This window comes from Octodon degus, unplaced genomic scaffold (genome assembly GCF_000260255.1).
Source record: "Octodon degus isolate 3935 unplaced genomic scaffold, OctDeg1.0 scaffold00416, whole genome shotgun sequence".
Lineage (NCBI taxonomy): Eukaryota > Metazoa > Chordata > Mammalia > Rodentia > Octodontidae > Octodon > Octodon degus.
Window position 1 is genome coordinate 380,150 of NW_004524992.1, and position 15,168 is coordinate 395,317.

General features: G+C 36.1%; 1 protein-coding gene and 1 pseudogene across 1 annotated transcript in view; one reads left to right on the forward strand and one right to left on the reverse strand.

The window, feature by feature from the left end:
* The window catches only part of Tmlhe (trimethyllysine hydroxylase, epsilon), a 171,814-nt gene that overhangs the window by 87,448 nt on the left and 69,198 nt on the right, over positions 1–15,168 (forward strand). The window lies entirely within an intron of this gene.
* Positions 3,439–4,003, reverse strand: LOC105741308 (annotated as a pseudogene).

Below are 15,168 nucleotides of genomic sequence, written 5' to 3' on the forward strand. Positions count from 1 at the left end.
TATATATCTCCATTGACAGTGAAGGATATATTTCTGACTGGAGCAAATAATATTGTATTTTTGACCCATATTTTTCTAAAATTCAACAAGTTGAATTTATTTATTGTGGAGCTCACCACAAAGTGCCTCTAAAATCTCCAATTAAAGTGTGTATAACTGACTGAGAGGCCATGTGTTGTGTTCTATAATTCATTATTGTTTCCTTGTCAAAGCCACACTTTCACAGACTGTTCCCAAGAAATGAATGAGCATAGCAGTGGTGCTAAAAAAGGCCCATTCCTTGGAGACCCACATCCTCTAATGGCCACCTTCAGCTTGAAGACTCTCCAACAGCCTTGCTGAGACCTTAGAACTGCATTGCAGTCTAAGAGCTTTCTTTCTTCCCTCTCATCATGTACAGTCAGTAGACCTGTGGACAATATGTGGACAATATGACATTTACACATGTGGGTCTGATTTATTTCACTTATGAGTATAGCTTCTAGTTGCATCCCCTTACCTATAATGGCACCAAGTTTGCCTTTCTTTATAGCTGAGTAATACTCCATTGTATAAAAATACCACATCTTTTTTATCCATTCTTCAGGTGATGGACATTTTGATTGTTTCCAAGATTTAGCTATAGCAAATTGTGCTGCTATAAACATGGGTGCACATATATCACTATGGTATGATGTTTTCGGTTCTTTTGGGAAAATACCTAGAAGGGGAATAGGTGGTTTGAATGGGATTTACAGTCCTAGTTTTCTAAGGAGTCTCCACATTGATTTCCATAGTGGTTCTACCAGTATACATTCCCACCAACAGTGGAGAAGGGTTCCTTTTTCCCTACAGCCTCTCTGACATCTGTTATTAGTTGATTTCCTTATGATGGCCACTCTTTCTGGGGTGAGATGGTGTCTCAATGTTGTTTTAATTTGTATTAGTCAAATAGCCAATGCTGTGGAACATATTTTCATGTGTTTATTTGCCATTTGTATTTCTTCCTCTGAGAATTGTGTATCCATCTCAGATGCCCATTTTTGGATTAGGTCTTTAAATTTTGGGGCCTTAATGTTTTTTAATTCTTTATGTATTTTAGATAGAAGACCTTTGTCTGAGTGATTATTGGTTAAGATTTTTTCCAAATTTGTGGGTTGTCATTTCACTCTGTTGCCAATTTCCTTTGACATACAGAATCTTCTCAATATGATGAGATCCCAGTTATTGATTCTTTGGAGTATTTCCTGTGCAGTTTGATTTTTTGTTCATAAACTATCTGCCTATCCCTATGTCTTCAAGATTTCCACCTACTTTCTCTTTCAGGAGATTTAGTGTTTCTGTTTTAATGCTTAGTTCTTCAATACATTTGGACTTTATTTTAGTGCATGGTGATAGACCCAGTTCTAGTTTTAGTTTTCAGCCTGTGGAAGGGCAAGTTTTTCCAGCATCATTTGTTAACGAGGGTCTCTTTATTCCAGTGAACATGTTTGACCTCTTTGTCAAAGATAACATGGCCGAATGTGTTTGTAGTTGTATCTGCATCTTCTAATCTGTTCCATTGATCATCAGGTCTGCTTTTTGCCAGTACTGTGCTGATTTTATCACAGTAGCTTTGTAGTATAATTTCAGACCAGGCATTTTAATGCCTCCTGCCTTGCCTTTGTTACCCAGAACTGCCTTTGCTATCCTAGGTCTTTTCTGGTTCCAAATAAAATTTTAGAATATTTTTTCAAGCTCTGTGAGGTACATTGATGGTATTTTGATAAGGATTGCATTAAATCTGCATAACAATTTTGAGAGTCTGGCCATTTTCACAGTGTTGGTTCTTCCTTTCCAGGAGCAAGGAATATCTATTTTCTGAGATGGTCTTTGATCTCTTTTATTCAGAGTATTGTAATTTTCTTTGTATAATCGTTTGATTCCTTTGTTAGATTAATTCCTGAGTATTTCTTTTTTGGGTACTATTGTGAAAAATATTGTATCTCTAATTTCTCTCTCAGTGAGTTTGTTATCTGTGTAAAAGAATGCTATTGATTTTTGGGTATTAACATTGTATCCTGCTATGCTACTGAATTTGTTTTTTTAATCCTAGGAGCTTCTTTGTAGAGTTTTTTTTTTTTGGTCTTCCAAGTAGGGTATAATATCATCTGCAAATAATGATAGTTTAACTTCTTCTTTACCTATTCTTACTCCTTTTGTTTCTCTCTTGTCTAATGGCTCTAGCTAATGATTCAAAAACTGTGTTGAACAGGACTGGTGATAGAGGACATTCTTGTCTTGTACCTGATTTGAGAGTAAAAGATTTCAGTTTTTCCCCATTTAGAATTGTGTTTGCTGTTGGTTTGTCCTAGATCACTCTTATCAGATTGAGGTATAAGCCATCTAATCCAATTTTCTGTAGGGCTTTGATCATGAATAAGTGTTGGACTTTGTCAAAAACCTTTTCTTCATCAATTGAGATGATCATGTGGTTTTTGGCTCTATTAATATTGTGCATTAAATTTATAGATTTGCATATGTTGAACCATAGTTGATGGCTCATCCCTGGGATGAATCCTAGATGGTTGTGGTGTATAATTTTGATGATTTGCTGTATTCAATTTTCTAGTGGTTTATTGAGGAGTTTTGCATCTATGTTCATGAGGGTGGTGGGCCTGCAGTTCTCTTCTATGGTTGCATCTTTGGTTTTGCTTTCAGTATAATACTTGCCTCCGGGAGTAATTTGGGGAGTGTTGCTTCCTTTTCAATTTCATTAAAGTGTTTGAGGAGTACTGGGATTGAATCTTCTGTAAATTTCTTGTAGAATTCAGTTTGTATCCATGAGCACCTGGGCTTTTCTTTGTCAGTAAGTTTTTGATTATCTTTTCAAAAATGTATTTGGTACAGGCTCTACAGGGTGTTCAGGGTCTCACTACTAGCTCGGACTCTTAGTGATCCTCCTGTTTTCATCCTCCCAAAAACCTGGATTAGAGGTATGTACCACCATGCCCAGTCTCAATTGCCATCTCAGCGCGACCCAGGAGTGGGGCCAGCACGGCACCCCAGGGATCATACCCCAGCCGCTGCACTCTGCCAAAGCAGGCGCTTTAGTCCGCTGAGCTATCTGGCCAGCCCTTGATTACATTTTTTTATTTCATTGGCTGATATTGGGTTATTCAGAATTTCTATATCTTCTTGATTGAGTTTTGGTAATTTACACCTACCTAGGAATCTGTCCATTTTTCTGTGTTTTCAGTTCTGTAAGAGTAGAGTTTCAAAACAGCTATTGATCTTCTGAATTTCTACAGGATCTGCAGTAACTTTACCCTTTTCATTTCTTAGTGCTAGAATTTGACTTTTTTCATTAGAATGCTTTTTTCCACACTAGTTAATCAAAGCCAATACCTATATTATCTGTAGCAAAATTACTACAGATAATACAATAGGTATATATCGATATCGATATTGATATAGATATATAAATGATGTAAGTTATTGAGCTTCATCTTCTGGACAAGAATGCCAAGTTAGTCTCTCTTCATAAAAAGCAATTACAATTTGAGGACATTTCACATTTGCCTCTTTTGTGAGCACCAAGACAGCCTTATCTGAATCTTTCCATTTCATGAGAAACATCAATTCTCTGATACTCTATGTGGTGTCAATTATTTGTTCAGGATCAAGACCTCTAGCAAAATCTCTAGGTTTGTCAGCAGCATCTCTTTTTTTCTTTGACTTGCTGTTATCAGATCCACTGTCAGATAGATTCTTTTTTTAATGCCATCTTTTTCTTTACCAGCTTTTTGCGAATTAAGAAAAGCTTCAATTAACTCTGGACAATCTAAATTTTCTTCAAGTTCCCATGTATTGTCACCATCTGTAAATTCCTTCCACTTCAGCAAATACTCCACCTTTCCATTCACTACACGTTGGTCCAGTACTTTTTCGACCACAAACTCTTCAGATTCTGCTTCCTCAACTTTTTTACTTTTTCTATTTTGTTTCTTTCCCATTTTTTGCAATGTAGTTTTATTGGAGGCCTCTTTTTACTGCAGACTTGAATAGTTATTATTCCCGTCTCGTGACGAGCTCAGATGCTCGGTCATGGGTCCACAGTCTTGGCCTGCATGCCTGCAGCTTCACTGCAGAACAAGCTTTTGGATTCATTAATTGTTTGTATTGCCTTCTTTGTCTCAATTTCATTAATTCCTGCTCTAATCTTTGTAATTTACTCCTTTCTTTGGGCTTTGGGCTTGGCTTACTTTTTTTTTTCTAGAAGCTAGAGGTGCTGATTAGGGTATTTATTTGTTCTCATTCTGCTTTTCTAATGTATGACTTCACAAGTATAAATTTCCTTCTGACAGTTGCTTTCATTACATCCCACAAATTCCGATAAGTTGTGCTTGAATTATCATTGGATTGTAGATATTATTTAATTTCACCTGTAACCCATTGGTTAGTGAGGAGGGTGTTATTTAATTTTCATATGTTTATCGGGTTTTCGTGGTTTCTTTTGTCATTAATTTCCAGTTTCATTGCGCTGTGGTCAGACAATATGTATGGGATAATTTCTGTTTTCTTGTATATACTTAAGGATGACCTATGGAATAGTATGTGGTCTATATAAGAAAACATCCCATATGCAGCTGAAAAGAATGTGTATTCAGGGCTGGTGAGATAGCTCAGCAGTCTAAAGCACCTGCTTAGGCAAGCGCAAACAGGCGCAGGGGCCTGTGGTTCAATCCCCAGCACCACATGCTGCGCCAGCCCTGCCCTCAGGGCAGGCTGATCCAGCCCCCCCAAAATAATAATGCGTATTCAGATATTGTTGGGTGGAACGCTATATATGTCCACTAAATCCATTTGTTCAAATGTTTGGTTCAGTTCTGCTACATCTTTGCTAATTTTTTGTCTTCTTGACCTATCTTTTTGAGGTAAGGGGGTATTAAGGTCCCCTGTTAAGATTGTGATATTGTTTATTATATTTTTCATATCCATTAAAGTTTGTCTTATATAGTTGGGTCCTCCCATACTTGGTGCATATATATTTGTGACTATTATCTCTTCCTCTTGGATTTTTCCCCTAACCAGAATGTGGTGACATTCTTTATCTCATTTGATCATTCTCGGTTTGAAGTTCAGATTGTCTACAACCAGGATAGCTACCCCTACTTTTTTCTGAGATCCTGGAGCATGCAGTATGTTTTCCATCTTTGACTTTCAGCCTATGAATTTCTTTATGGGTTAAATGTGTTTCTTATATACAACATATTGTTGGATTTTGTTTCTAAGTTCATTTTAACGAGAAAAAAGATAAAATGGCAATGAAACAGTTTCAAAACAGGTTAGTAGGATGGTTACAATAATTAATACATTACTTCTAACAATTGCCAGTTGTGCTGATAACCCACTACTGTTATGGACTATTGGGCTATATTGGGTTATTTTGCTGAATTCTAGTACTTATAATCTTTGGACTGGCTTCAAGTGCAAAAAGTTCCTTTAAAGACTTCTCCAAATACAGCTTCTCTAACTGCAATGACAAAAACAAAACAAAATGGATTTTCTTTCTTAATCCACTCTGCCAATCTATTTCTCTTCTTTGGTGAATTGAGTCCATTTACATTGGTTGTTATAATTGATACACATTGAATTATGTTTGTCATGTTATTTTCCTGTTGATGGTTCCCTATTTTTTTTTTGCCAGTGTTTAATTGTTTGTCCTGCTTTGTGGGTTCTTTCTGCTGTTATTCTTGGAATTGTGATCATTTTGATCCCTTTCTAGAACATCTTTTAATACTCTGTATAGGGTTGGTTTTGTCATCATGAGTGTTTTTAGTTGTTCTATGTCATGGAAGTACTTTACTTCTCTGTTAAACTTGAAAGAGAGTTTTGCAGGGTATATCAGTCTGTGTTGAGCTTGTTTTCTTGTGGGACTTAAAATATTTTATTCTGTGCTTTTCTTGCCTTGATGCTTTGTGAGGAGAAACCTGCTGTTATTTTGATGGGTTTTCCTTTAAATGTGATCTGTTAGTGGCTTTTAGCGTGTTGTTCTTGTACTGAGTTTCTGGGATCTTGATTATTATATGTCTGATTGTAGTTTTAATTGGGTTGGTATTATTTGGAGTTGTATATGCCTTGGTTACCTGAAAATGCCAGATTGTTTCCCCATGTTTGAGAAGTTTTCTGCTATTACTTCTGCCCATATTCTTTTTATATCATTTATGTTGGCTCTTTCCTTCTCACTGATGCCCAATTGTCTTATGTTATTCATCTTTGATATAGCTCCGCGGACTAAGTGCTTGCTTAGGTAAGCCTAGGGGCCTGGGTTCAGGGAGTCAGCCCACACCCGGTGTGCTGAGATGGTGATGGAGTCCGGACATGGTGGCCCACACCTACAATCCCAGCACAAAGGAAGCAGAAATCAGAAGGATCACTATAAGTACTTGCTTCGTAGTGAGACCCTGCACACACACACACACACACACACACACACACACACACACACACGCACATGCACACACGCATACACACACACACAATACCTAAAAAAGAGAGAGAGCTATACCTTTCCTCACCTTTTCACTAGCTGCAACAGTGTCTTCAAGGTCTGAAAGTCTGTCCTCATTTTCATTCAAAAGGTTTTGCCAACTTTTAATGGAGATTTTAATTTCCTGTATATCTCCTCCAATCTCTTTCATGCATTCTATTTCTTTCCTGTATTGCTCATTAAAGATTTCCATCATTTTTCTATTCTCAATTTTTTATCAGTGTGTTCTATAAAATCATTTTGTAATTCTCTCATTATCATTACTTCTTTTTTAATATGGGAAGTTATTCCTATTCTGATTTCCTCTATACCCTTCGGCTGTTGTTTCTTTACTTTAGTTGCTATTAATTTCAGAGATTTCAGGTGTATGACTTCCAATTTCTTCTATGCCGATATCTCCTGGGTTTGTTCTGGGTGGGCTCAGGGCCTGATAATGCATTTTGCTCCTTCTTTTCATCATTTTCTTTTCAGAGAGAACTATTTATTTTGATTTCTGCAATACCTTTTTGTGAAAGTTTAATAGTAGGTTGCTATAGCACTGCAATCAGAGCCTCTCTGTAAAGAGTCTGTTATTTAGGTTTCTCTCCTGTGTCAGAGATTCTTGTTCTGTGTGTCCCAAGATTTTACCTTTTCTATTGATTGAGAATGAAATATTGGTTTTCCTTTGGCACCGTCCTCCATCCTTTGGTATAGGGCTTTGGTGAGGTTATTACCCAAGCTCCTCCCTATATTACCCAAGGGAGACCATGTGTTTAGGGAAAACATGTTTTCCTATTTACAGTAGTACAATTAGCAATACTAATTATACGTAGTAAAATTTTGAAATTGACAAACTTTTGTAACTAACGGGTTTGTACTTTTATTTTATTTTATTTTATTTTATTTTATTTTATTTTATTTTATTTTATTTTTTGCAGTACCAGGGATTGAACTCAGGACCCTGCGCTTGCCAGGCAAGCGCTTATTCTACTAAGCTATCTCCCTGGGTTTGTATTTTAGACCATATGAGCAAACATTATAGCTGAATAACAAAGAAATTCTTAAACTGAAAAGTTGTGTTTAAGTTAGTTCCCCTGAGTTCTGTCTGGGCACCTCCCCTTCATGTACCTGGACTCTTCCAGGCCGACTAGCTCACCCCAGTTACCTGCTTCCACCTCTGTGCCTCGAGGATTCTCCTATAGGTTTGGGCCTCAGTCTGGACCCCACTGAGCCTAATAGTACACCTCAGCTCACCAGGTGTAGTTCTACCAAGCTTGAACTTGACAGGCCATGTCTGGCTTGCATCTGGCTGCTGTGCTTGTCTCCTTTTGGCTGTACCCCATCAAATTGGACCTGCTGGGCTCTGCTGGCTGCTGTGCTCTGAGGCTCTTTCTGGGTGCAGCCCACTGAAGTGGAGTGGACCTGCAGGGGCCCCCTGGCTGGCCATTTGTTGTTTCCAAAAAAAATTACTTACCTATTCCTATTGTGGCATCTGTTTGTTGTTTTTTTTTTTTCCGGAACTGGGGATTGAACTCAGGCCCTTGTGCTTGCCAGGGAAGCACTTATTCCACTGAACCATCTCCCAACCCCATGGCATCTGTTTTTGAAAGCGCTTAAACTCATGTACTTGTCAACATTACAAATTGGAAGATTTCATATATAATCTGTACATCTGTCTCCATTTCAGCTGACTATTTTCTGACAGGGATATTGTTGCCAGATCTTCAGTTAACCCCCTCTTCACAACCCATTGTCTCATATACTTGAATTACTAATGTTACTTGACTAGTCCCCTGTGGGTGTTTAATTTTAAAACGTTCATGTAAAGGAACATTTTTTTTAAGTAAGGTAATCCAATATATTCCTTTGCTAGTTATTGTGCCAAGTGCTAGTAATGTTAGAAAAAGGACACAGGTCCTGCTCTCTTTGGAGATTGTTTTCTTCTTTTTTTTCAAGTACAGTGAATAGACATTTAGCAAAATAATCACAGAAGTAAAAACCAACAGTGGCATAAGTATGTTGTAATAAGTACTGAAGAAAAAATGGAACCTATGAGAAAGTAACAAGGGCATTAATCCTCTTCCTTTTCTGCACTAATTACCTCGATAGTCTCATTCAGCCTCATGACTTTAGATAGCATATATGGCATTATTCTCAAATTTCTCTAGCTGATATCTTTTCTGTGAATTCAAAACACATGTGTCCAGATTCCTCTTTGGTATTTCCATTTAAAAATCTAATATACATTTCATATTTAACTGATTCAGAATGACTTCTGATCTTTCCATACAAACTTGAAGTCCTCATCTCTCTTGATGATGACTTCATTCTTTTGCCTCCTCAGTCCAAGCATCTTGAATCATCATTTATTCTTCCTTGTCTCCCACTCAGTACCCAATTAATCAGCATATCTCATTGGGTGCACTTCCAAAGGCAGAGTAACTCTGCCTCTTTCTTTACCATCTCCTTTAGTCTAAACCTTTCTTGTGTACATGACTGTGGCATCTGAATTATTGCAATAACCTACTAATAGGTCTCCTGCTTTTCCTTGGAGTTTATACATTTATTCTTAATACAGCAACCAGGACAACATAAAATGTGTCATTGTGTTACCTCTTTTCTTTTAATAGCCTACAGTGTTCCATCATTTCTATCAGAGCAAAACAAGTTTTTATGTATTAGCTTACAAGGCCCTATATTATCTGATCTTCTATCCTTCTCCTTTATCATTTTATCTTTTTTTCTACTTACCCCTTCCAACCAAAGTGACTTCTTTGCTGTTCTTTACAACAGACACAATTAAAGCTTCAAGCCTTTGCACTAGCTATAATACATCTCACTTTACCCCTCATACCCTCAGGATTAGCTCCTCTTTTTGAGCAAAGGCCATGTTTCTCAATGAGATCTACTCTGAAAGTCCAGGCTCCAGCAAATTATTGTATCTTGCTGCTTCTTCACAGCTATTATCACTTAATAACATATAATTTATATGTCATATTTATATTTAACTTTACTTTCTCCCATGGTAAGAGAGTTCTGTAAGTTCCCTGAAAGCAAAGTTTTTAAGTATTTTTTTCACTGATATATCCTAAGTGCTGAAAATAGTGCTTGACACAAAGTAGTTACCAAGTTTATGTTCATTAAATTGACTGACTGGTTGGTGTTTTGTTGTTTTATTTTGAAATTTACTTTTAAACTGCTACATCAAGTATAAAAATATACATATCAATGGGGAACCATGTGGCATTGTGATACATGTATACATTGGGTAATCAGGTGAACAATTTCTATCTCCTCAAACAATTAACTAGATAATTAGAGTACAGGGAAGTTTTATGAATGAATTGATTAATCTGAGACTTGGAGAGTAAGAAACATGAGGAGGGAGCATGGCACAGAGAGAAAACAACATATATGTTGATCAGATTTCAAGGTGGTTTGGCAAGATAGTCCATGTGAAGCCTTACACATTGTTAAAATATGACTCAGACCTTTTGCTTGCCCTCAAAGAGCTCATGGGAAGTGTCAAAAGAATAATAATTACACAGAGCTTTTTATTATACATGTTGTAAGTGCATTGATAAATGTATGCACAGACCTATGAAAATATTAAGTAGCCAGGTACTGTGCTAAAATGGCTGGTAATATGTTACAAAGAAGGTGCCATTTAAACTAGGTCTCAGGCAAGAGAGTGGCATGACAAGAGTTTTTAAATTTTATTTTTATTTTTCAAAGAGAGTACAAAATAGTATTAAAACAAAAAATTATAAGTGATACAGAATTTCACTTAACGTAATATGAATGTCATAGTATTTCTTGTAATACATAGTGTTATCTTCTAATCAGTTATTCATATTACCATATATATGTATGTAAAATTGGAAGAAAGACAAAAGAAGTGTATAAGAAATTAAGATGAGAAAAAATTTAAAAAACAATTGTATAAGCAGACAAAATCAATTAATTATCATCTATCCTTTCTGTAGACCAACAGGAATGCACAGTACAGGTATCCAAACCATCCTGCTTACATACATAGATAAATCTTTTTCACCCACACCCTCTCCTGTCCTTCTCCTCAACTCAGTAACTCTTCCCTTTTAAATAAGTTCATTTCCTTTTCCCAAGGTCTATTGTACCCTTCAGGTTCAGTTTTTCTCTTTCAAGTTTTCACACTAAGGAGACAATAAGATGTCTGCATATGCAGATCTGATTTATTTCCCTTAAGAGGATGTACTCTGGTTCATTCATTTACTGACCAAAAACTGAAATTTATCCTGTTTTATTGCTGAATAATACTACAATGTGTATAAATACTACGTCTTGTTTATCCACTCTTCAGTTGATCAACATCTGGGTTGTTTCCAGGATTTAGCTATGATAAATTGCACTACTATAAACATGGGTGTACATATATCACTGTGACATGAATTTTTCAGTTCTTTTGGAAAAATACCAAGGAGGGGAATAGCTGGCTTGAGTGGGATCTCCAATTCTAGCTTTTGAAGGAATCTCCACACTGATTTCCATAGTGGTTAAGCAAGTCTGCACTCCTACTAACAGTGAAGGATTCCTTTTTCTCCATAGCCCCTCCAGCATTTGTTATTGGCTGATTTCTTCATTTTAGCCATTCTTTCTGGGGTGAGAAAGTATCTCAGTACTGTTTTAATTTTATTTTCTTGAATGACCACTGATGTTGAAAATTTTTTCATATATTTACTTGCCATTTGTGTTTCTTCCTCTGAGAAGTATATATTCATTTCAGAAGTCCATTTTTGGATTGGGTTTTTGAACTTGGGGGGGTCATATTTTTTTTATTTCTGTATAAGTTCTAGATAGAAACCCCTTGTTGGAGGGACACTCAGCTATAATTTTTTCCCAATTTGTTTGTTTTCTTTTACTATGTTGGAGATTTTCTTTGGAGCATAGAAATTTTTCAAAAAGATGAGATCCCAGATGTTGATTCTTTGAAGTATTTCCTGTGTAGTTTGGATTTTATTAACGAACTCTAACTACGCTTACACCTTTAAGATTATTACCTGCATTTTCCTCCTGAAGATTGAGTGTTTCTGTTTAAATATTTAAGTCTTTGATCCATTTTGACTATGGTTTTGTGCATGGGGATAGGCATGGGTTGAGTTTTAGCCTTGGTATGCGGAAAGCCAGTTTTTTCAGCACCATTTATTAAAGAGGCTATCTTTCTTCCAGTGAACATGTTTGGCCCCTTTATCAAAGATAAGATGGCTGAGTGTGTTTGCACTTGAGTCTGCATCTTCTAATCTGTTCCCTTGATCCTCAGGTCTGTCTCTATGCCAGTGCCATGCTGGTTGTATTACAGCAGCTTTATAGTAAGATTTCAGGCCAGGGATTGTGATACCTCCTGCCTTTCCTTTGTTTCCTGGGATTGTTTTTGATATTCTGGGTCTCTTCTGGTTCCAAAAGAATTTGAGAAAGTTTTCTCCAGCTCTGTGAGGTATACTAATGATATTTTGATAAGGATTGCATTGACTCTGCATAAGAATTTTGGGAGTATGGTCATTTTCACAAGGTTGGTTCTTCCTATCCAGGAGCATGGCATATTTTTCCATTTTTGAAATCTTCTTCAATTTCTTTTCTCAGAGTACCATAATATTCACTGTACAAATCTTTTACATCCTTTGTGAGATTTATTCCTAAGTATTTTATTATGTTATTCTAAAAGACATTGTTTCCCTAAATTGTCTCTCAGTGCATTCATTGTGTGAGTACAAAAATGCTACTGATTTTTGGTTGTTGGCTTTGTATCCTGCTACATTGCTGAATTTGGTGATTAAATATACAGGACTCTTGGTGGAGTGTTTGGGGTCCTCTATGTAGAGTATCATGTCGTCTGCAAATAATGATAGCTTCAATTTTCTTTTCCAATCCTTGTTCCTTTTATTTCTCTCTCTTGTCTAATTGCTCCAGCTAATATTTCCAGAACTGTACTGAATAGGATTGGAGACAGTAGACATCCTTGTGTTGTTCCTGATTTTAAAGTGAAGGCCTTCAGTTTTTGCCCATTTAGTATGATGTTGGCTGTTGGTTTCTCATAGATGGCTTTTATCAGGTTGAGATATAGACCATCAATTCCGATTCTCTGTAGAGTTTTTATCATGAATGAGTGTTGGACTTTGTCAAAAGCTTTTTCTGCATCTATTGAGATGACCATGTTGCTTTTGTTCTTGGTTGTATTGATGTGGTTTATTACATTTATGGATGTGTGTATGTTGAACCATCCCTGTATTCCAAGAATGAATGTCATTCTATAGCCTGATGGACTTGTTTCTTTACTTCAGTTGCTGTCATTTCAAAGATTTCAGGTGTGTGACTTTTAAATTCTTACATGTCTTTGTCTCCTAGATTTATTCTGGATGAGCTAAAAGATTGAGATTGCTCCTGCATTTTGGCATTTTTGTAGCTCCCAGTAATCACTCAGAGAGTGTCCCACAGACTATCTAGAGTCTGCCAAAATTCTTAAATGGAACCAGAAAAACTCTGCCCCTGCATGTGCTGGGCCCACAGATCGCATCTCTCCTGCATCCTACAGGCTAGTCAGAGTCCTCCTAAGTTTTTAAAAGGTTGGACCAGCATGAGAAGAAGCTCCACACCTGTGCACTGGAGGCTAAGGAAGATCATAGTTTACACAGAGTCCTGCAGACTGCCCAGAGCATGCCAAAGTTCTTAAATGGCACCAGGAAAGCTCCCAGCAAAAGTGTTTCAAGAAGATTAATCTGGCAATGGTATGGCATGTGGATTGGAATATGGATGGCCTCAAAGCAAGGAAACCATCTAGTCTATGGCAGTAGTCCAGGTATGAAGCGATGAAGGCATCTATAGGAGTAGAAAGAGGACAAATCCGAAAGGCATTTGGAAGGAAAACTGACAGTAGCTAACTGAAATCTTGGCTATAAGCCTTTTAGGAGCTAATACTTCTTCTTAATAATAACTATTAAATGTTTCAGATTGACCTATTATATAATTGCTACTCTGACTAGAATTTCTAGCTATGGCTATTCTCCAAAATGTTCCATTGTTGTGATTGATACTTCTGGGACTTTAATTTATATTAAGGTGGCTTCAAACTCCAAAGGTTGGGAAACTCTCAAAAACATAATTTTGATTATGAAACATTAAATTATCCTATTAAAGGGAAAATAATCATAGGGCTGCATGGGAAGTTTTAAAATGAGATCATAATTCTTCTCAAAATGTAGTAAATAGTGGATATAGAAGGACATAAAAACCAGGCTCAATATATCAAGTAACTTGTGCCTAAAGTATTAGTATTTGGAAGAATAAAGCCCAGAATCATCTTGTACTTGTAAAAAGTAATATATGTAAGGACAACAAAAGAAGTATTTGAGTATTTAAATATTTTTTCAAACAAAAACTACTTGTATCTCAGAATGAATAAACTACAACCCAGATGATGCTATTGTAGTACTACTCTCAGGGATCAAAGGCATTAAGTAAAATAGGAGAGGTGCCTTATAACTGAATTTGTGTAAATATGTTACTAAGTCTAATAGTAAAGATGTGGTAATCTTCAATCTACTAATCATTGAGATAAATGTCTCTTCGATTAGCTTCTAAAACATATTTGCAAATAAACAAGTACCTGGCCCTTGCAAAGTTATCAACAGATAAAGTAATAAAAAAAATAAAATAAAGCCAAAGTCAGCACAAACCTAATTTTTGACAAGCTTATTATATGTAATTTGTGAAAGCATGGCTTGCTATACATGCTAAATAAATGAATGAGTTTTTAGGAAGACGAACAATTCTTTTATGACACCCTTATGAATGAAAGAATACAATTTAAATGATTAATATAAGTATGTATTCACTAGTATAGCAGGAAACAAAGTCAACACTCAAAAGTCAATAAAATTTTTGTACACAGTGACTGCCCTGAGAAAAAAATTAGGAAAACCATGCCTTTCACAATAACATCAAAAAATGAAATATAGCTATCAATCTCACAAAGGAAGTAAAAAATTTATAAGGTGAAAATTACAATAACTTTAAGAGGTCAAAGAAGATTTGAGAAAATGGAAAGATAGTCCCTGCTCCTGGATAGGAAGAACCAACCTTGTGAAAATGGCCATATTCCTAAAATTGTTATACAGATTCATTGTAATTCTGATTAAAATACCATCAGTGTACCTCACAGATCTAGAGAAGACATTGCTAGAATTCATTTGGAACCTGAAGAGACCAAGGATATCAAAAGCAATCCCGGGCAACAATGGAAAGGCAAGAGACATCACGATCCCTGACCTGAAATTATACTACAAAGCTACTGTGATAAATTCAGCATGGTACTGGCATAAAAATAGGCCTCAAAATCAATGGAATAGATTAGAAGAAGCAGACACAATTACAAACACTGAGCCACATTTGACAAATGGGCCAAACATGATTATTGAAAAAAATAGCTTCTTTAATAAATGATGCTGAAAAAACTGGCTTTCCACATGCAGAATGCTAAAATTACAACTATGTCTATGATTATACACTAAAATACAGTCAAAATGGATTAAAACTTTAATTATAAAACAGAAACACTATTTGTAAATTTCTGTGTAAAAATGTGTACTTGTTTTTAATATTCTATAGGGATTTTAATTTAATTTATCATTACTTGATGAAAAATA